Raw genomic sequence first — 22522 nt, forward strand, 5'->3', positions numbered from 1 at the left:
TGGGTTTTCTCCCGGTGAGGTTTTGTCCCGGTGAGGTTTTGTCCCGGTGAATTTTGTCCCGGTGAGGTTTTGTCCCGTGGGGTTTTGTCCCGGTGGGGTTTTGTCCCGGTGAGGTTTTGTCCCGGTGGGTTTTTTTCCCGGTGCGATGATTTATTTACTCCTCTGCAGCACAGCGGCCATCGGGGTGTGTGCGGGGGGTTAACTACACAGCCCGGATATTTTTCCATTTTTTTAAACCTTAAAATCGTGAAGAAAACGTTGAAATCTGCAAAAAGACTCGAGGTTTGTATGTTTTTCATGCGCGTGGGTTTTCAATTGCCCTTGACAAGATGCTTGAACACTTTCCTACCTTAAATTCAGGTCCAGATGTGAACTTCCCTCCTGCCTTAGTGGCACGAATCAAATTCCCAGTCCTAAACACGCCAGGAACTGGAGTCTGACATTTGGGGGTGCACATTCCCACCATTTAAACTTCAGCCTATTCGGAGGGACACAGATTTATAGGTTAAACCCAAGAGATGAAGCAATACCCAGTGCCCAGTGGGGTCAGTGGGGTCTGGGTGCGCCTGTCCTGGACCCTCCAAAGAACCTTTTGGAACTTTGTGTTTCTGTTGGAGGTGATGGTGCTGAACCCTGAGGTTCAGCCTAAGAACGGCCTGAACTGATCTGTGTGCTCCACAAGTAATGATTTACTAAAGCAGAGTCAGGCTGGTGGACAGGAGTTATGGGATCCTTGGTCCATGGACTTAGCTGAAAACAAGGAATGAAAAGTGCATGAAGTGCAAATAGGACCTGAGGCAAAGTTACAGCTCTTACCACCTGGTCCCCATTCCTCCTGGGACCCTGAGGAGCCCAAATCATAACTTGGGCTTGAGATCCTGTGAAATTACCCTTTGTAGAGACATAGAACATATACTTCTGATGTGGGCAGAAATATGGATTTGCTGCTGTAAATACATTAAAGATGCTGGGCCTGTAAAATGGTGTGAAAATGAAGAAATTTCTCTAAAGAATAATCCCACTGGATCGTACAAATGAATGTAAGAATAAAAACAATCTGGAGAGAAGATGACTCAGGAGGGAGCTGGTAACCGGAGCAGGTTATCAGGAGACATAACTCTATTAACACATCTCCTTTGTCTGCCCAAGGTATTGATTCCACCGCCATGTGATCCTTGGAGGCCCCACCTCGTTTTATTCTGTTCCTCTGCTAAGTGAAGGATTTCCTGCTGGGGCCAGGGCAGAGGGGTTTTCTGCCAGCTGGGGCTGGGCGGGAGCAGGAGAATCTGCCTTGAGCATGAGAGCTCCAGGGCTGTGTGCCAGCCCGAGCAGGGGTGTGCAGGGGGCACGGTGAAGTTTAGAACTTCAGCCCAAATGTGCTCTGCATCCTACGGCCCATGAAAAATCAAGGATGGGCAGCAGGAGAAAACAGCCCTAGGGGCAGGGAGGAGCTGGGTACAGTCTGCCCTGGCTGTGTGCGGGATTTACCAGGCCTAAGGTGACATCTTTAAACGCTCAGCTCCTGCAGAACCATCTTTACTCACTTAGTGGCTTTTGGTACTGCCAGAGACACATAAAACCATGGAATCATGGTGTGCTAAGGGTTGGAAGGGACCTAAAGGATCATCTAATCCCAAATTTACCAAGACTGTTTGGGGACAAGCTGCAAGTTATGGAGAGGTTATACATCGCCAGTAAAATAGTTACAGGCTATTTATGGGGATAAAGACTATTTATGGGGATAAAGACTATTTATGGGGGATACAGACTATTTATTTGGGATACAGACTATTTATGTTGATAAAGAACACCAGTTAGCAGGAAGAACTCCCCAGCTGTACGAGGGAGCGAGATTTTGACCAAAAGTGCCCCTTTCCCACCCGGTTTGTGCCCACAGCACAGGGAGCTGAGCTAAAGCTCTCCTTGGCCAGCGAGCGCAGGCTGCGGGTGGCCAGCGGCTCGTGGCTGGATGGCATTCGGTGAGCAGTGAGCCCGTGTGCCATGGCCAGCAGCACCAGCAGAAGACACTGATCTAATGTGCTGCTGAGCTCATTAAGGGGCTCCAGACGGTGTCGGGCCCGGGCAGCCCGGCCCGGGTGTGCTCCAGGCACAGGTTCCTGACCCCAGCGCTTTGCACGGGCCGGGACTCGCTCCTGGAGCTCGGCTCCGTCCTGTCCTGCACGGCTCCAGCCCGGCTCCAGCCTGTCCTGCACGGCTCCAGCCTGTCCCGCACGGCTCCAGCCTGTCCAGCCCGGCTCCAGCCTGTCCTGCACGGCTCCAGCCCGGCTCCAGCCTGTCCTGCACGGCTCCAGCCCGGCTCCAGCCTGTCCCGCACGGCTCCAGCCTGTCCCGCACGGCTCCAGCCTGTCCCGCACGGCTCCAGCCTGTCCTGCACGGCTCCAGCCTGTCCCGCACGGCTCCAGCCTGGCTCCAGCCTGTCCTGCACGGCTCCAGCCCGGCTCCAGCCTGTCCTGCACGGCTCCAGCCTGTCCCGCACGGCTCCAGCCCGGCTCCAGCCCGGCTCGCTCGGCTCCAGCCTGTCCCGCACGGCTCCAGCCTGTCCAGCCCGGCTCCAGCCTGTCCTGCACGGCTCCAGCCCGGCTCCAGCCTGTCCTGCACGGCTCCAGCCCGGCTCCAGCCTGTCCCGCACGGCTCCAGCCCGGCTCGCACGGCTCCAGCCTGTCCTGCACGGCTCCAGCCTGTCCTGCACGGCTCCAGCCCGGCTCCAGCCTGTCCCGCACGGCTCCAGCCTGTCCTGCACGGCTCCAGCCTGTCCTGCACGGCTCCAGCCTGTCCTGCACGGCTCCAGCCCGGCTCCAGCCTGTCCTGCACGGCTCCAGCCCGGCTCCAGCCTGTCCCGCACGGCTGGCCCGGAGGATGCTGCGGGCGTTCACCGGAGCGAGGAGTGAGTGCGCTGTCCGCAGCCGGGATGCCCGGCAGCCCTGCCCGCCTGTGCCTCTCATTCCCCAGCAGAGAGCACTGCAGGAGCAGCGTTAGGAGCAGAGTCACCTGAGAGCTGTGAGACACTGGGCACAGAAGGTTTGGTCTTGTGCAGCCTGACTGCACCCCCAGCTTTGCCTATAAATGCCTATCACCCACCCTGGACTCTTTGAAGATGCTCTGTCTTGTGGCTCCTGTTCCCCTTCACCAAACACATCTCCAAGGAAAGATCAGTTCTAAGAAGCTCAGGCAGTGGATGACTTTCTCTGAAGCCCTGGCACACAAAGCCAGTGCACCTTTTGGGCACCTCACTTGTCTGAGCCAGACAGCAAAAGTACTCCCATCTTCCTGGGCATCATCACCCTGATTTTCCTTTTCCTCAGCCAGGTGAAATGAGGAGCTGTGATTGTTTGTACCTGTTTGCACAGCCTCGACAGCTGCACAGATGTTCTGTGCAGTGGAATGCCCCTCCTTCCCCATTGTCCTTTCCTGGCACTGATCTCAAATTGGGGTCGGTATGGACTGTCCCATCTCCCACGTGCCCAGAGGGACATTGCTAGAGAATCAATCTCCTTCTTGTTTCAGCCATTCACTGGGTTTGAGCTCCTGGGGTACAGCACACTGTGATGTGTCTGCTCCTCCATCCCTCACCTCTGAGAGCTGCAGGTGCAGCTCTGGCTGCAGGAGATGTGGGCACAGCCAGGGAGACCAGAGGAAGGCAGGTTTTGTGTCATGCTGAGAACATATCAAAGCACCAGCAGAGTGGGCCAGATCTGGGAAAACTCTGTGTTCCAGACACTGCTGGTACAGCCTGTTGAGCATTTCTAGGGAATTTCATGAGGATAAATGTGCACATTGTGGCCTCCACAGATCAGACACCGCAGGAGCCACATGAGGGGAAGTTCCTAAATTACTCCCATGCCAGTACAGCACGAACCCAACCAGGAAAGGATTGAGCTGGCTATTCCTGGGACTTGTTTTGTCTGGTGGCTTCCTACAAACTGGAGTAAGGAGTCACCAGCTTGTTCCACATCATTAGCAGCTGGCAGCTTCCCAACCATTACCAGCATAGCCTGGATCTCACCCAGCATCTTTGAGATGAAAGACATTGCAGCACCACCGCACTCACTGTTTTAGCTCCCAGTCCAGCTCCCACTCAAGGCAGTTACTCTTTTTCCACTGCCTGCAGCTGGAGCTGGGTCTGACATTCCTGTAACAGATCTGTCTCAAGTCCTGAGTTAGGTGAAATATTGGTAAAATAGTCCAAAACAACAGATAGAGGCCTGCAACCCTGCTATTTTCTGGCATCAAATTAAAACCAGCAACACAGTCAAGCAAGAACATGAGGAATTCTGTTTCCTTCCTGAAAACACTGAAGGTCTGAACTTAGAGCAGCCAAAGCACCTGGTGAAAGGAATGTAGGAGCCTGCTGTAAGTGGGTGTCTGTGGGAGGCTGACAGTCTTTCCAAAGTGCATCCCTGCCAGGAGCACCATCAAAGAAATCTCTCTGGTGGTGATGAACAGCCTGATAGTGCTCATCCTCCCTCAGAACGGCCGAGGTCGTTGCTCAGCTTTTGGGAGCAGCCTTGGGAGAAATGTATGTCCAAAAGAGTATCCAAAGTCATAGTGAAGAATATGTAGTAGAACACAGCAGAGTCACGTCACTGGGCTGTTCTGTCAGCAAGATTTTGTTGAGGGTACTTTGAGTGATTTAATGGACATCCTAAAGGCTATAAAGTAAATGCATACAGTTTGAATTCCTTCTACCTCTCATTCTGCAGCAAGTGATTACTGACTCCTGTTTCCCATGTAGAAGGATGAGGCACGAGGGCACAAAATGAGCAATGGGGATGAGGCCAGGGCAGACTGCCTTGCCCCAAGGTCAGTATTTGTCTGTCACACCCGCAGCTCCCTCGGTCAGCTGCACTCGGATGCTACAGATGGAGGGCCTGGGTTGTTACAAGACTTGGCCTCTGCTCCTGAACATCTTGTCATTGCTAAAATAGTTCTAGTTCCACGCTCAGGGCCAAGGCTCCAAGCAGCAGCTGTCAGCTTAGACACTGTGTCATGCAGCCACTGCAGGGCAGCAGCCCGTGAGGAACAAGGTGGGCATTCAGGGGAAAGGGAAATGGGTAAAATTATAGCTGGCAAACGACATCTTTTCCACTCTAGCATGGAACTGGATTCACGAGCTTATGGCAGGAAGATGCCACAAAGGCCTGGAGTGTTTTCCCTAGAACAGGAGGTGTGATCAGTGGGAAGGACGGACCGAGAACCCTTGGGAAGCTGTTCAGAGCCTGCCCATGGCCAGCCTGGCTTGTGCTGACTCAGACAGACACCACTGACTGTGGGACAGCCAGCTCTGCTTCTGCTGCAAACAGCAGGAAATCCTGTGGCTTCACTCTCTGGGCAAGGGCTGAGACACCTCTGAAGGAGAGGTGAAAGTCCCAGGGGTCTGTGAGGATCACCAGGAGCCCACAGGAGCCCTCTGAGGGCCAGCACTGCTGAAGTGCAGGGGGTGAGCAGAGCTCCTCCATCCTTGGCAGTTCAGTGCAAATGGAACCTAAAGAGCCAAATAGAGAGTGTATAGTCAGATATAGGGGATATAGCCTAATACAGGCAGAAAGAATCCTGATTTTTGGAGGATTAAAAGGGGATCAATGGAGCAGAGTAGCAGCATCCCTCTATGTGAACCAACTTCCCTCCATCCCCATAGCAAGCTTCTCTGCAGGCAAGGCTAGGATTAATGGGAAACATATGGGAGGAGAGTCAGTGATCCAGGGCTCAGGATGAGCAGCTGAAGCAGAAGGAGCTACCTGGACCCCATTCAGGAGTGAGCTCAGGGACCAAACATCTGGTGAATGGGGAGTGGGCTGGGTGGGGAGTTACAAGGTACAGGGTCCAGTTTGGTGCTTCCCACCCTGCCAGGGCAACACGCCAGTCTGGGAGGAGCGTTCCAGCTCCAGCACAACAAAGGGGGACTCACTAACCATACCCTGCATCTTACACACAACATCTCTTTCCAGCCCCCCAGGTTAAAGTGGCAGAACTGGAGCCATGGCAGAGTCACCAGGGACACTGCTAAAGCCAGTGGGGACATTGCTTCCTGCTGGGGACTGAAGACAATGCTATAATGCAAGTGAACAGGATATTGTTATGTAGCAGAATGAGAGCTGCTTCCAATTTAAACCCTGGTATCATGGTGACAGCTGCATCACCTAGGTGCTCTTGTCATCCCCCAGCTGTAATTACAGCAGAAACATGGTGGGAACATTCTCAGTGTGATGAAAACAGAAATATCTGAATATCTGTTTTCCATGTTCGTAGTTCTCTGCAGTTTAACTAAGAAAATACCTGCAAGGATGAAATATCCTTCATCTCAACAATATCTTTCACCTCCCTGGATTTTCAGATAATCACTTGATGCAATCTTTCCCTTAAAAATAAGGATTGGTTATTTTTGAAAAGGAATTAGATTACTGATGGAATGCACAGAGGAGAGGAGCTCAGTTAGCAAAGGCTCTGCTGTTTTATTAGCTAACATCAGCATAAAGTGCTCAGTAAAATGGCTGCCCATCCCATCACTTTTATTACCTTCCACATGTGCTTTTTTATTGTCATTAGCTTAGCTTTAAACAATCCTTTCCAACCTTTCCTGTGTCTTGATCTTTGCTGTCCTCACTCCAGAATTAAGTAACAAGGTTATAAACCAAGCATTTTCCATGCCTTACTGTGCAAGGTTCATTGGGTCATTCCAGGACCACTTCCTTTCCCTCATCCCTGACACCCTGCTTCTGCCATGAGGTCTGTGCAGGCTCCCTGAAATCATCAAGGCTCTCTCTACAACATTAAAGCTTTGCCTGACCTTCAGATTTATCTCAGTAAATCTTCTGTCCAGCATGGCCTTAAAAGAATCTGCTCTAACAGCCCAAGATGAGGATTAAGTTTTATAGAAACAAAAGCAATAATTGCTACAATTTGAACATATTTTCCCCTGGATTTGTTTTTTATTCAGTGAATGAGGATTTTCATTTAAATATGTTCTGTAAAATTACGAATGGATACAGGAGCAATGAGCCAACAAGGCTCTTGCAATACAGCAATAAACCCCTCAAGGACTGTGTGTCCTATGTTACAGCTTTATGGGCACTGCCTCTTTTCCTATGAATCTGACACTGTCAATCACCAGAGCCTTCCAGAAATCTCCTCAGCCAGCTCCCCCAAGAACTCCAGAATAAGCTGCAATGCCCTGATTTCTTTTGGGACCAAATCTGAACGCAAGGGTCTCTCAAAGCTCAGTCCTTTCCCTTTTTCCTGATGCTAAAGAGCTGCCTCGGTGTCACTGCCGCAAGAGCTTCCCCAGCCACATCCCAGCCAGGGCTCCTGGAGCTGTGCAAGGGCAGACAGATGCTGACAGATGCTGACAGATGCTGACAGATGCTGACAGATGCTGACTTGCTCCAGCTCTGGTTACTCACCTGAGAATGCTGTGCTGTAGGCACAGGGGCAAGGTGTGAGTGGGAAGCCTCTAGGGAAAGGGAACCTCTCCCACCAAGAATATGTGCTTTGTACCCTCTACTTCTCTGCTTTTCAGCCAGCCACTAAAATGAAAACCATGTGAGGGGTGGAGCAGGAGGGCAGGGATTTATGGGTTGTTTTATAGGAGATGATATAAAACACTTTTATGTCAGGTTCTCTGTTGTGTTAATTTCCTTTCTCCTTCTCTTGCTCTTTCCTTAACCACATGCAGGAGAGGCAGAACAGGAGGGATCCAGGCTCTCTGCAGTTACAGAATAAACCTACCTATGGAATGCCTGTGGTCAGTGCCCAGCCTACCCTTTCTGTTCCCATGCCATTTATTGTGGCTTTTGGGAAATAAAACCTGGAGCCAGGGCATGTCTCTGTGCTGTGAGCACGTCAGTCTCCTTGGTTCACCAGCTCTTCCAGCAGCTGTGCTGAAATGTGCCCTAAATGCCACCTTTTAATCTGATCCTCAGGATTCCACTGCAGATTCAATCCCATTGTAAGACCTACACGGCTCACAGTCTAAGGGGAAGAGGCAGGTAAATGAAGGAGAATTTTTTCTGGTTTATGGATTTATAGAGATGGCTGTGGGAGCTGGTAACAGCTGGCTGCAGGGGATGCCAGCGTGTGATCGTATGTTGGCCACTGAAAGAAACAGGTGACTCTGTGGTAATGACATCATTTGATGTAGGTCACACTTCTTTGTCATCTCTGAGACAATGAGGAAAGGCAAAGGCTGAAAACGGGTTAAGAGGGAAGGGGAAGCAGCACAAGCAGATTTCAAAAAATGAATTACTCCATTCAAGGCAAACGGCAGCCTGTTGATATATCTCACCCAGAGGGGACTGAAAGAATGACCTCATGCTGCTTGTCAGATACAATCCCATCCCTCCCATGACTGCCTAATGCTGCAGCTCCATCTGTCTGGAAGCGAGTCCCACTCAGCAGGGCCAGCTTTAGCACAGAGCCAGAGCAGTGCCTGTCCTTCACAGGGCCTGTGTGTTACACAGCCTGCCCTGCCCAAGCCAATTTCCAGTGAATCTGAGAGCAGCAAACAAACACTGGGTCCTGCACTCAGTGCAGAGTGCTTGAGCACTTAGGTGTGAGTTTAGGTCACACTTTATGAACTATGCAAAACCCCTTAATTCATGTCAGTATCACTCCTGAGCCTGAAGGCTCCCACACGAACCCAGCCCCAGGACCGGCCTAGCACTGCCCAAGCTGCAGCCTGCCCTACTGCTTTCTCTGTCTTTTGCTATTCACTTCAATATTTCGACAATTCAGTCATCAACAATTAATTATATTCATTTCAACATTTGTTATTTCATCAATAAACCCAAAAGTAAGCTATCATTGACTAAATTCTGGCAGTCTCTTTGGTGCCAGAGGCCCAGATTGCTGCTCTGAGTTGCTGAGGGGTGTGCCAAGAGCTGCCTGGAGGATCCTTGGGAAACAGCCTGTGCTAAACCTCCTCCCTTGGATGTGTTTCACCGAGCCATCCAGAGCCTCATTAAAACCAAAACCACAGCAGAGAGGCTGCAGGCAGTAGCAGGTGAGGGATGTGCTGGTGCAGGGGGTGTGATGAAAGGGCTGGGCCTCGGCCTGGCCCGGTTTGCTGAGGGCTGCGAGCACAGGCCGAGCTGCAGCCTGCACAAAGAGCTTTTCACAGAGGATTTACGGGGCTCCCTGGGACCCTTCCCCCTGCCTCATCACCCTCATGTGAAGCTATTTTACAATGATGATCTGAAGTCAGTGTTTAGCTGTTGCCCAGGTGACAGCTCAAACACGCCTCACCTCACGGCCTCCCTGCGGCTCCACAGGGCTGCGGAGCAGGGCTGGTGCCAGGCGCTGAGGAAATAAATGAGCTTTGCAGCTCCCCAGGACATCCCAGAGCACTGGAGAGCTCGGAGGAGATCCATCCCCAGCTGGATTCCTGGGCAGGAATTCATTCAGCTCACAGTGCCTGACACAGACCCCAGAGCATCCCCACCCCTCAGTTTCTCCTGCACACGCCTGAAAAACCACGAGGCAAAGGCACCACCCCACTGCCACTGGCACCTCTGGATGGATCCTTGGGAGAAAGACCCTGCTCTGACACACTCTGAGAGTGCCAGAGCCACTCACAAACCTGCAGGACCCTGCTCTGACACACTCTGAGAGTGCCACAGCCACACACAGCCCTGCAGGACCCTGCTCTGACACACTGAGAGTGCCACAGTCACACACAGCCCTGCAGGACCCTGCTCTGACACACTCTGAGAGTGCCAGAGCCACACACAGCCCTGCAGGACCCTGCTTGGGAGTGCCACAGTCACACACAGCCCTGCAGGACCCTGCTCTGACACACTGAGAGTGCCAGAGCCACTCACAACCCTGCAGGACCCTGCTCTGACACACTGAGAGTGCCAGAGCCACACACAACCCTGCAGGACCCTGCTCTGACACACTCTGAGAGTGCCAGAGCCACTCACAACCCTGCAGGACCCTGCTCTGACACACTCTGAGAGTGCCACAGTCACACACAGCCCTGCAGGACCCTGCTCTGACACACTGAGCGTGCCAGAGCCACACACAGCCCTGCAGGACCCTGCTCTGACACACTCTGAGAGTGTCACAGCCACACACAGCCCTGCAGGACCCTGCTCTGACACACTCTGAGAGTGCCAGAGCCACTCACAACCCTGCAGGACCCTGCTCTGACACACTGAGAGTGCCAGAGCCACACACAGCCCTGCAGGACCCTGCTCTGACACACTGAGAGTGCCACAGCCACACACAGCCCTGCAGGACCCTGCTCTGACACACTGAGAGTGCCACAGCCACACACAGCCCTGCAGGACCCTGCTCTGACACACTCTGAGAGTGCCACAGTCACACACAGCCCTGCAGGACCCTGCTCTGACACACTCTGAGAGTGCCAGAGCCACTCACAACCCTGCAGGACCCTGCTCTGACACACTGAGAGTGCCACAGTCACACACAGCCCTGCAGGACCCTGCTCTGACACACTCTGAGAGTGCCACAGTCACACACAGCCCTGCAGGACCCTGCTCTGACACACTCTGAGAGTGCCACAGTCACACACAGCCCTGCAGGACCCTGCTCTGACACACTGAGAGTGCCAGAGCCACACACAGCCCTGCAGGACCCTGCTTGGGAGTGCCACAGCCACACACAGCCCTGCAGGACCCTGCTTGGGAGTGCCACAGTCACACACAGCCCTGCAGGACCCTGCTCTGACACACTGAGAGTGCCAGAGCCACACACAGCCCTGCAGGACCCTGCTCTGACACACTGAGAGTGCCACAGTCACACACAGCCCTGCAGGACCCTGCTCTGACACACTGAGAGTGCCAGAGCCACACACAGCCCTGCAGGACCCTGTTTGGGAGTGCCACAGCCACACACAGCCCTGCAGGACCCTGCTCCTGAGCCACAGTCACACACAACCCTGCAGGACCCTGCTCCTGAGCCACAGCAGCAGCTGAGCTGCAGGAGCCCGGCTCACGGAGCCCTTCCATCCCTGCAGGGGCTAAAGGAGCTGCAGTGGAGGCTGTGGCAGGCACTCAGCAATCCTAATCTAAGTAACTCACTGCAGTCACAGGAATATTGTCCGGGTAAAGAGGATTCTGTCAGGGCTGGTGTCCCTCCTACACCCTTCATATCAACTGTGCTCATCTCCCGAGTCAAAACACAGCTCCAGCCTGTTGCTGCCTTGCATGTCATGACCACAGGTTTACCTTTCCAAGCCTGTAAACTGCATCTCATAAATCACCAGGGACCCTCGGGGACTGGCTGGCAGCTCTGTGCTCCCTGCACTTTGGAGCCCTGCCTGCCTGCACGCCACAACCACATTGAGATGTTCCACATTCACAGGCAAGCCACAAAAATTCTGTCCCAATTCCCTGATCCGTGGCTCTTGTCAGGGAGGAGCAATGCTGTAAAGCTCTAAGGCAGCAAGGAGGCTCTAGCATGGCACTGACTGAGGTTATGGTCTAGTGAGGTTTCACCAATGTTGACACAAGAAGTGTTTATGGGCAGTGCTCTGATGTGAGGTGTGATCCCCTGTTCTGTCATTTATCCACCAGGAGCAGCCCCACAATATGTCAGGAGTGCTCTCAGTCTCCAAGTAAAACCCAGGAGTGGGAAGGAGTTCACACAGTCCCCCTTCCAGCTGCAGACAAGCTGGCCCAAAGTATCATATATTGTCCATTATCAAAATACAAATTATCACCCTGATGTTGCACGGGGAAAGGCATCAGCTTTGCTCGTGACTCTGCCTGCAGAGGCTCCAGCTGCAGCAGCAGCAGCGAGGCTTCAGCAGGCAGATAATGCTGGTTTGTCCTTCCTTTCAGCTCAGTCTTGCAGCCACCCAGCACCCACTGGTACCTCAGTGCCAGGCTGAGCCTCAGCCCATGCTCAGCTCGGCTCTGACAGGGCCAGTGAAGGTGAGCCTGTGATGTTTGGGACCCCGTGCACTCAAAGGGGCATTGAAGCCCATCAGGAAGGGATAAGGTCAGGTATTTCCTCTGGGCTGGGTGCCCAGCAGCTTTGGAGCATGGGAGGAAGAGATTTTCCAAGGCCTCTTCAGAAAGCGGGGCCGGTGCTGCTCTGGCATGGCGGGACGAGAGAAGTCTCTTGCCAAGCCCCTCTGGAGCTGATCAAACACTTTGGGGCACCTCCTTTGTGCCGAGAGATGAAACCACTCCTCTCATGAATCTGGGTGCCCAATGCCAAGTTTAGATACAGTCTAGACGCAGCAGGGTATTTATAACCTTGGCACACGGCGTGGCAGCCAGTGGGGTATAAACAACATTCAAAAACCATGAGGCACAAAGTTATTTATACATCAAGTGCCGAATGCAGGTACCACAGCCCCAGGACAGGAGTCACAGCTTGCTGGGCAGAGGGAGAAGCTGCACTCTCAGTGGGAGAGAGGGTTTGAGAATGGGACACAAGAGCAGGTGAGATCTAACCCTGAGCTCCACTGACCACATCTCACTGGGAGTTTTCAGTGTTCAAGAACAAATTTGAGTTTACCTATTGCCGCAAGAAACTAAAACGAGTGAGGAGCTTAATGGCTCAGCCATTACCTGAGATGTAGGCAAATCTCCATTCTACCACGACAGCAAAAACATCCATATTCAGCAGGTGAAATTCACAGTGAAGCTCTGCTGCCAGCTTGACACGAGTGAGTGGCAGCAGCTCTCTCCCAAGTGTAAGAACTGACTGATTCATGACAGTAACACAAGTCAGGATCTCTACTGCTCTGAGTACAAGAGAACATGAATGCAGTGAGCCTGCAGCTGCCCAGGCGTGGGGGAGTAAGGCATTCCTGAATAGTCAATCTCTGCATCTCCTTGCAATTAATTCAATTTTATGCAACATAGGTGCAGTCCACTGTTCAGCAAGGTTTGGGTGACATTGTCTTGAGCTGACAATGCAGATAAAGATCTAGTTGAGAACACAGAAGAATTACAGAATGATTTGTTCTGGAATATTGGCCTGTTTATGGGTAAAACTGATCTCCTTGATCTCTTGGACTGAAATGGGATGGAAGTACAGTTTTTTGCCTGGGAGCTGGAGCTTTTAGCCAGCTCCGGCTTCTTGTGGAAACCACATACCACTCTACTCTACTCCATAGAGAAGGCTCAAGATGATTTTATTTCCATTGTGGCCTTGCTACAGGAATCAGGTAAGGGTTTAGGTGCTGACACTTGTCACCAGACAGTGGCTCTGGGGTGTGTTACCAGCTAAGTCGTGTCTGGTGGCTACTGATGTCCCAGGCCTGTGAAACAAGGACACCCCGTGAGACAGCCTGGCGGGGACAGAGGGATGGGGTCGAGTCTCTGATAACAGGGTGAAGGAAGTTTCCATGTCAAATCTTCCTTCAGCCCTACAGGGCAAGGAGTGTCACATCAAGAGCCTGGACACGACTGCTCTTCCCTCTCCTCTCTTGTCTTGCTACACAGGGTTTTGGGTTACTGCCTCTGGGAGGGGAGAACCGGTTCTGCAGGTCATGGTGGGGGAGCAGCAGGGGAAGAGTGAGTTTGGACTCGTGTGGCAATAAATACCCATCTGTGTCCTTTGTGTGACTTACATGTCATGAAACACCTCAACCTTCCACCCGGAAAGAAATTTTTACAGACATAATTGGCTTTAATAACAGCTTGCAGAAACATGCTGCTTTCTCCTGGGAATCCCACGCACTGGGCAAACATCTGACCTACAAACCTCAGCCCCGAACACAGAGGTGTCACTGTCACTCAGAGATGGATTATCCCAGCAGAAAGTTACTGCCCAAATATTAGCTCATCCTAGAAGTCAGAGAAAGGTCAAGGAGCTGAGTCCTGCAGTGCAGTTCCTAGGAAAGTGTCGCTCCTCCCTAGCAGGTCCTCAAGGAGGCAAGGATGGCAGGGCTGTGCTTTCAGGTGTCTGCTGCCTCTTCTGGAAAGTGAATCTAGGCCTTGGAGGGAGAGGGGAACACAGCACAGTCCAGGGACTTACAGATCTTACCAGGAAACCTCCTGGTGTGATCTGTCAGCACAGCCTCTCCCTGTGCCCATCTGAGCTGGGAGAAATTTTATCAGCCCAGGCACTTGGGCTGGATTGAGAGGGAACGAAGTGGGCAGCACAGCGAGCCAAGCTGAGGAATCCTACACAGTATGTGGGCAGCACAAGAGACCTTTCTCTGATTTTGAATCTGTGTGTTCTGCTGGACCATGGCTTCCCTCACAGAGAGGAGGGTTCTCGGCAAAAATTTGCTTACTTGTTTTGCAAAGCCCGTCACTTGTGAGTTGATTTCTCCCCGTTTGGAGTGCAGACACTGGCTCGTGATAAGGGGATCATTGTTGAGCAGTTATAAATAGCTATCAGACACGGGCCACTAGGTCTGTGTTACTCACAGCAAATGTGTCAGCCAGAGTTCTTCCCTCAGGAAACTGCATTTCCCACCCTTTGTCTGTCTCACACCCTCCTCCCTTCCTAGAGGTATCTGAGGTATTAACTCCTCTGTCTCCAAACCCTTTTCCTCTCCAGTTCCCACTCCCTCCCCTTTCTCCAGTATGGCTGGTGAGATTCAGACTTCACTTTAGTGAGGACACCCTTCACTGGGATCCTGTCCTGTCAGCACGGTTTGAAAAGTGCCTTCTGGCAGAACAGGGACGTGCCTGGCCAGCGCTGCACTGGTGACAATAATTAGTGTCATTTAAGCAATAAAGAAGCTACAGTGAGGTCGTAGCAGTGAGTCAGAGCAGACAGAAGTGAATAAGGGATGGAAAGTCACAGCACTGAGCTGCTCAGGACAAAGTGCCCGAGTCTGGGGAAAAGATGTACCCGAGTGCACAGGGCAGTGCTGCCCCTGTGGCGAGTGCCCCTTTGTCACAGTCCTGGCAATCTCAGCTGGGGACACAAAACTGAGGTGAGGCCATTTTTAGGTAGCAGTGAAAAGGCTGGAAGGGTAACAATGCTGTTCCCTAAGAGTGAGCTGAGATTACAGAGAAATTAATGGCACACAATTGTCTTTATAGAGACCCAGGAGCAGGTGAAAGGGAGGGCAGGGTTGTTTTTCTCTGAAGGATCTATACTAGCTGTTCTCAGAAGTTACTGAGCAGAAGACTCAATTACACAAGTTCCTAATATAGCAAGTTATATGATCATGGGCTATGTTTTTAAAAATTTTGAGTCACCCATTTGTCCACTGCTAATGGTAAAGGTCTTTACTCTGTGGAAACTCTTCCTACTAGCGATTGAACTGACTCAAGGGAACATTTATTTTGGGAGACTGTCCTTTAAAAAGAAAACAGGATGAAAAAAAAAAAAAAATCATCTCTGAGCATTATCCACGTTTATCCACGTCTTAAGTGAACTGCTTCCTGTGCAGACAGAGTAAGGCAACCAGGCAACACCCAAACCCAGCAGCACCGTGTGGTGGTGAAGAGAGCTCTGGACTGGAATTCAAAAGGCTGTGGCTCAGTTCCCAACTCTGCCCTGGCCTTTTGCTGCCATTCAGCGAGTGAATTCATTGCTCTGTGCCTCAGTTTCCCTGCTCTCTAACAGGCAGTGATACACACATCGTTAGGGGTCTGCTCCTGAGCACTGCTAAGGTGTTCAATATCACTTCTGGAGGGCTTGCCGAATTCAGCCTCAGCTCATCCCTTTCCTAATGTGTTTGCTGCACTTCATTCCCCTAAAGGATCCTGTACTTCAAACATTTTCCTTAGAATAAAAGCGGGGGGGGGGGGAAAGTATACTAATAAGTAAACAAACCACAGCTCCATCAGCCAGGAAGAAGAAACAAAATAAAAGTGCAGACAAAGAGACATTTGGCTAGGTGACATCCTGCCCAGCAAATTCCTAATTGCCCAAGATGCATCTTGTGAATGGGAGCGTTTTGTGTGCTCCTGTGTTGAGTTTGGGGAGCAGGGGGAGATGGAAACCGCACAGAAATGAACTCCTGCAGCTGGGGAGGAGGAGGAAGGTGACCCCAACAGGCAGCCCCCCCTATTTCATCCACATCCTCCTGAAGGCAGCGGGGTGAGGCTGGCCCTGGGGTCGGTCTGTCTGTCTGTCTGTCTGTGGCACCCCGAGGTGTGTGGTTTCAGATCCTGTCTGCCCTGACTTCTCCGGAGCAGCACTGAAAGAGAGAGGGAGGGAAAAAGAGAAGCAGCTAACCCCAGATCTCTTTAAGGAAGTCAAAGGCCAGATGTTCCTTGCTTCCTGCCATTGCCTGTGGTTGAGGTTACCCTGTCTGGAGCTCAGATGTGAGAGACTGAAACTCCACTGGAAACTCCCCCAGCTCGGTGCCTGCTCCTCTGCAGCAGCACCTGGCAGCAGAGCCCCCAGAGCCCCAGGGAGGCTCTTTCTGCCAGGCTGCTGTGCCTAAGGTTCAGAAAAGGTGTTCTCCTCTCAAAACAGAAGCTAGCTAAGCAGGACATCAGTAAAAGTGTGCTTTGGACTGGTTTTAAAAGAAATATGTCAAAAAACATTGCTTCCTTCAGCCCTTTATTCTGAGGCACCAGGATGACTTGAAGATATTTATACAACAGAAGGAAAGGTGCCTTTTGGGCTCTGCCTTTATAGGTGGTCAATGGCATTGACACAGAAGTGATATTCCCCTTTCTACCCAAATGAAATATTTTTGGCAGAAGAGAAAATTAAATCATTCTCCACACCCTGCCTAGCGATCTCTTTTCTGTCTTGTTTCACTACACACAAACATTCTCACTCCCCTTTGTGATGCAGGTGAATGAAAGAGCCACAAAATGCATGTGCTTTGTTGTGGTGTGGAGCAATGAGAAGGTTATTTCTTTAAAAGTTGGGAAGTTTCCTATTGGCAGGATGTCCTGTGCTGGAGAATGCTCCAGAAACTGGAGGATGTATAGAGCCAGGCATGAAATGTGTATATTTAGTAAATACCATTATATTAGATCATGTTTCTTCACATTGCTCCTCTGTAACTGGCTGCATATGAACAAAACAGGAAAACAAATACAATTGTGTCTACTACAGAGCAGAAATTGTAAGCAGGCAGAGCAGAAAGCGAAGCACACCAGCTGCATGGCAGATTTTGGCCCCTGCTGAATAAGTGGAGTGTGTCAGATGGGCCAGCATGAACACACATGGCCAACAACTGCTCACAGGTCTCCTGAGATCAGAGCACAGCAGCTACTCCAGAGCAGCTTGGAGAGGCTGGGCAAGTCTGCAGTGAAGTGGAACTAGAAGCAGGACATAAACAATTTATCTAAAATATTGACAAGCTAATAAACCACATTTGTTCTTTCCCTGTGGGTAGAGAACTCTTTTTTTCTGCTTGAGACATCGAGAGGGCAGCAGTACCAGTCCCAGTGAAAAGATGTGCAGTGGCCAGGGGTGAAAGCACTGATCTATTACGAGCAGGGTTTCTCCATGCAGGTCGGGGCCTCAAGGCTGCTCTTCCCTTTCCTCCTTTCCTTGCACAGGGCACTCTGTCTTTTATTTAATTGTGCTGTAATCCTGCTTTGTTGCAGCTGCTCTGCAGAGCCCTGTGGGCAGCAGGGCTGTGTGTGCTGGGGCAGGAGCAGGGCTCTGCCTGTCTGAGCCCTCTGCTCTGCTCCTGGGCACTCACAGGGGCTGCAGGAGGATCTCACCCCTCAGCACAGGAGGGAAAGGAGGAGGAGGAGGAGGAGGAGGGCAGAGCCAGGGTGTGACAGGGAGGATGAGCATGAAGTGGGGATGAGACACAGAGGAACAAAAGCAGGAGGGAAGATGAGCAGGAAGAGTGAGCCCAGGAGCAATTGCTCCAGAAAGGCTGAGATGAACCAGTGTGAGGGACTGGGTCAATCCACCCGTGACAGCAATCCAGGGATGTCAGCAGACAGATGCTGTACAGCTGGATTTGTTCCCCTCAGAAGTGCCTTTATCTGCTCAAGCACAGGCAGCCCCTGGCCTGGGGAGTGGGACACTCGTGTGCCCTCCTGCCAGCTGAGATCCTGGAGCTGTGCCATCCTGAGATCCTGGATGTGCTCACACATCACACCTCTCACAGACCTGGGGATAGAAGGGCATGAAACATTCCTGGTGTCATCCATCATACTGATTTCTGCCACCTCTTTAAATCAGACCAGTGGGTAAGAAATAACAGGACTCCCAAGACAGCACACCTCCACTGAGGTTCCTGCTCATTCAGCTTCCTTCCAGCAGCACTGACAGCCACCTCTTGCTGGGGCTGTGTGCTGTACCTCATACCAGTGTGTCCATGTGACCTTAAGGAAGTGATTTGTTAATTAGGCATGACATTTTCAACCTATGAAGTCTACTTAACAAGCATGAACTATTCTGCTTTCAAGTGGTTTTGGCTGCAGTTCACAATAATTAGGGGGATTTTCCATGCTTGTCCTTCTCATTCTAAGCAAAGCTGATTTTTCTGCCTCTGATGCTTGGCTTGGGGGGCATTTGGCCACCAGCTCTGTGCAGGAATCATCTGTACATCCAGTGATCTTAACTTTGATCTTAACAACTGCAGATTTCTGATAGTCCCCATCACTCACCTCACTTCCCTGGTGACTTATTCATACCAAAAAGGAGCCAGTTATACTTCTGTAATCCCCAGGAAGGCACCATCAGCTTTAGACCAGAGTGAACTAGAGCAGCATTGCATCCAGTCTCCCGAGACAGAACCTTGGGTCTGATCCCTCTCGTGTTGAATCATGAACCATCACAGTCACAAGCAAAGCAGGGCAAATTCTTTGGGGTCTGTGTCTTCTGCAAACATCCTACTCTGGCTGGCTTGTCTCACACAAAGCAGATTGGCTGTACAGGGAAAATAATCATCACAGACATTTCCTGTGTCAGTGGATAATAAATCCTGGCCAATTCTGTGCCACTGGGAGGGAAAGGGTAATCCAAAGAGCCACGGGAGGAAAGTAGCACCATTGGTTTTCACTGCCATCTGCCTGGGGCAGAGCTGACCCCCAACATTCAGGAATGAATGGGTTAAAATGTTTTTCCTGGCCCAAAATCACCTAAGGAGCTCAGGCAAAATCTCAGTCTAAAGTCATCCTCACCTTCCAATCCTTCGTGTCCAGGACTGACATGGGCTTCTCTGGACCACAAGTATTTGGTAGAGGTTGATGCAGTTTGGCCTTGAGTTTAGTGATGGTGACACAAACCATCCCCACAGCCACCGAGTCCCTGGGGGTAACACCCCACTCTGAACAAAAGCTTGGTGCTGGCCTTGGCAGAAGGGAGACAAGAGCTCGGAAGACTCAGATAACAACTGGTGCAAATCCCAGCCTGGGCTGGATGAGGCTGAGCTCAGCCAGATATTTTCATCTCAGAACAGACTTTCCTTCCATGAGCAGCCTGTTTCCACTTACAGCAAGACAGGGACAATGCAGTTTCCCTCTCTGAAGGGCAGGAAGGCACCAAGTTAATTTGTGTTTTCTTCCTGCTCCAGGATTAGTGAAGAGCACCATGCTGAGTTAGACCATTCTGACCCAAGGGTCTCTAACACCCATGCTAGCACTAAATTCTTTCCGTTCTCCTTGGACTGAACTTCAGGTGAGCTGAAAACGTTGCACAGGTGGCATTTCCAAAACCAGGGGAATCAGTTCCAACTGTCCTTGCCCTGAATGCTCCAGCAGAACTGGTGTTAAATGCATGACTGTCAGTGTTTAGTTCTGCTGCTTGGGACCCACAAGCAGAAAATAAGAGAGAAAAGGCAATATAAAAAAAGCAATGTGCAGCATGAACGTAACAGAGCTGCTGTGATGCTCTGATGCAGACCTGAAGTTGTCTGGGAGCAGCAGTTAAAACCTTTATTTTAAAAATTAAAGAGTCATGTAATCCAATGAATAGGTCTTTCCAGGACTGACTTGGAGTGGGATAACACTGGGAAGATGGGAGGGTGCTGTTTCTGTAAGCACAGCTTGCAAAGCCACCAGACTGACAGGAAGAATCGCAGTCAGAATGTGAAGGAGCAGGGGGAGGCAAGACCACAATCAGCCTGGGGAGGTCAAAGCACCAAGAAGTCAACCCAGGCCAGGGTGGAATTGGAATTGAGACGCTGTGTGTGCCCAGGCGGATCTTGGAGGCTGCCCACAGCTCGGTGCTGCCCAGCTGTGAAATGGAGATGACAGGGGCATTGTGAGCCCCAGCTCAGCAGCGTCTGCCAAGCTCCCAAATCCGCTGACGGAAGTTGCTGCGCGGCAGGAGCACAGGGCTGTTGTTTTTTGAGTTGGGTTTTTTTTTTCTTGAAAACACTAAAGAGATGAGCAATTGAAAGAGTAACCAGCATAGTTCACTGCCTCTTTAGAAAGGCCTGGTGGAATCCCAGCCAGCAAGGGAAAAGGGCTTGCGAGGGAGATGAGAAGAGTTGCTGACGCCAAGGCCAGAGAGAGAGTTCTGGCACAAGGGTGGTAAAAGCATCCATCCCTCTCACACTTGCCTGTGAGGAGGGGAAGGAAAAATTAACAAATAAAGGAAAAGAGAGGGAAAAAAATTAAGGGAAAGAGGGAGAAAAAAGAGAGAAAGAGAGAGGGAGGGAACAGCAACCCAACGTGGTTGGAATAACTCAGCTCACTGTAGCCTGTCCAACAACAGCCCTGGCGGATCATAAAACAGCCTCTCACATCCATGTGGTTTTTGCTGCTAGGAGACAAGGTACAAAACACACAGCCTCATGCCGGGCTCTATAAAACCTTATATTCCCCCTCAGACCCAGAGTTCATCTGAAGAATTTGCATCACCTAATTAGAACCAAGTTTTAAAAAGAATCAAAAATAGTAAAGTAGAAAAAAATGAACAGCCCCTTTCCTTTCTTTGCCCCCTTTTTGTGATTTCAGTTACCATAAAATTTGAAAATTACCTTTCTGACTCTTTTCCAGGCAGAATTTCCACACAGAGGCTTTGCTGGCAGGTCTTAACTACAGAGCACATGTGAAGGCTAAATCTCTTCCTCTCCATGGTGCCCAGCCAGGTGTGCCCCATTCTCCTGCCTGCAAGGTGAGAGCTGCTCACCTGAGATGCTCAAGGAGACCTCAGCTGCTCTTGGCACCTGTAGGGTTGTTTTTCTGCACACAGGATGGGAAGCCAATCTTTGCTATTGCAGATGCTGCAATAATGTTTCTCTTCTATTTGCATTCTTTTTATATCTTTATATTCTCTTTCAGTTGTGCACTGGGATGAAACGTGCAGTGGCATCGTCTCTTTGTAACAAAGACACTCCCAGCTTACCTAAGGAACTTTAGCACAGAGAATTTCCTCTGTGTGGGAATGCACAATCCCTGCTACTCCAAATTCCCTGGGCAGTTTCCTCTGTGCATCCTCCTGCTAACCCTGTCCAGGGCCTCCCGTGGCTGCTGCTCCTCAGGGGTGTGAAATGTCCCCAGCCCTGGGCTGGCCAGGAGCTGCAGGTGCAGCCTGCTTTGTGGCTGTCCCTGGTGCCACCGGTGAGCCCAGGGAGCAGCTCTAGGGAGGAGCTGCCTGCCTCACCTGGCATCTGCCTGGGCACTGCAACCAGCACAAACCATGGGCAAGCCTTGCCTGCCCTCACACGGAGCCACAGAACCGTTTGTTTTGGAAAAGACTTCTGAAAGCACCGAGCTAAAGCGTTCCCTGGTGCTGCCAGGCCCACTGCTAACCCGTGTCCCCAAGTGCCACATCCACACGGCTTTTAAATCCCTCCAGGGATGGAGACTGCGCTGCTGCCCTGTGCCAGGGCTTGAAAGCCCTTTTGGTGAAGATATTTTTCCTAATAAACAACGTAACCATCACCTGGTTCAACCTGAGGCTGTTTCCCCTTGTCCTGTGCCTTGTTCCCCGGGAGCAGAGCCCGACTCCCACGCCAGGGCTGTCCCTGGCTCTCTGCCCATGTCCCCACAGGGTATTGCTCCTGCTGGGATCCCACAGAGGGGCTCTGCCCAGGGGACACGCTGTACCTGTGCCTTTGGGTTATGTTTTGCTGGCAGAGGCTGTGAGCAATGCTCATTCCTAGCGCCTGTATCACGGCCTGGCTTCCGGAGAAAGCAGCTCCGGGTTCCTGGCAGGGAGGGTGGATCAGCCTGGACACCCTGGAGGATGCAGCTGTATCCTCCCCGCCAGGCTGCACTTGCATTTTCCTCAAGCAAGGGCTGCAGCTCCTCTCCTCACAGCCCAAATGAGCCCTGAGCTCCTGCTGTGCCTGCCCCACACAGGGCCCAGGTTCTGGCAGGAGAGAATTGAGCACATCCTCCCTGGCACAGCCACTGGCTGCAGGAGCTTTGGGCTGTGAGAGAGGAGGCAGCTCCTCAGGGGAGGGATTGCTGTAACCTCTGCAATGAAAATCCACCCTCAGCCCCTCAGCAGGCACAGACAGCAGCCAGGAGCTGGGCTGGAGGCACTGATGTCAAGGAGAGCTGGTGGACACTGTGTGCGTCACTGCACCGAGAGGAAAATGTTATCTCAGGGAGGGAGAGCAGAAAGAAAACAAGGATCCCGAGGATGCCGTGCTCAGAGGATGAGAGGGGAAAGAGGTCAGTTCCTGGCAAGCAGCTCAAAACAAACCCATTGTTCTGAGACTGCTGCCCCTCTTTCACGAGAG

The sequence above is a fragment of the Poecile atricapillus genome, chromosome 22 (genome assembly GCF_030490865.1).
Source record: "Poecile atricapillus isolate bPoeAtr1 chromosome 22, bPoeAtr1.hap1, whole genome shotgun sequence".
In the NCBI taxonomy this organism is placed as follows: domain Eukaryota; kingdom Metazoa; phylum Chordata; class Aves; order Passeriformes; family Paridae; genus Poecile; species Poecile atricapillus.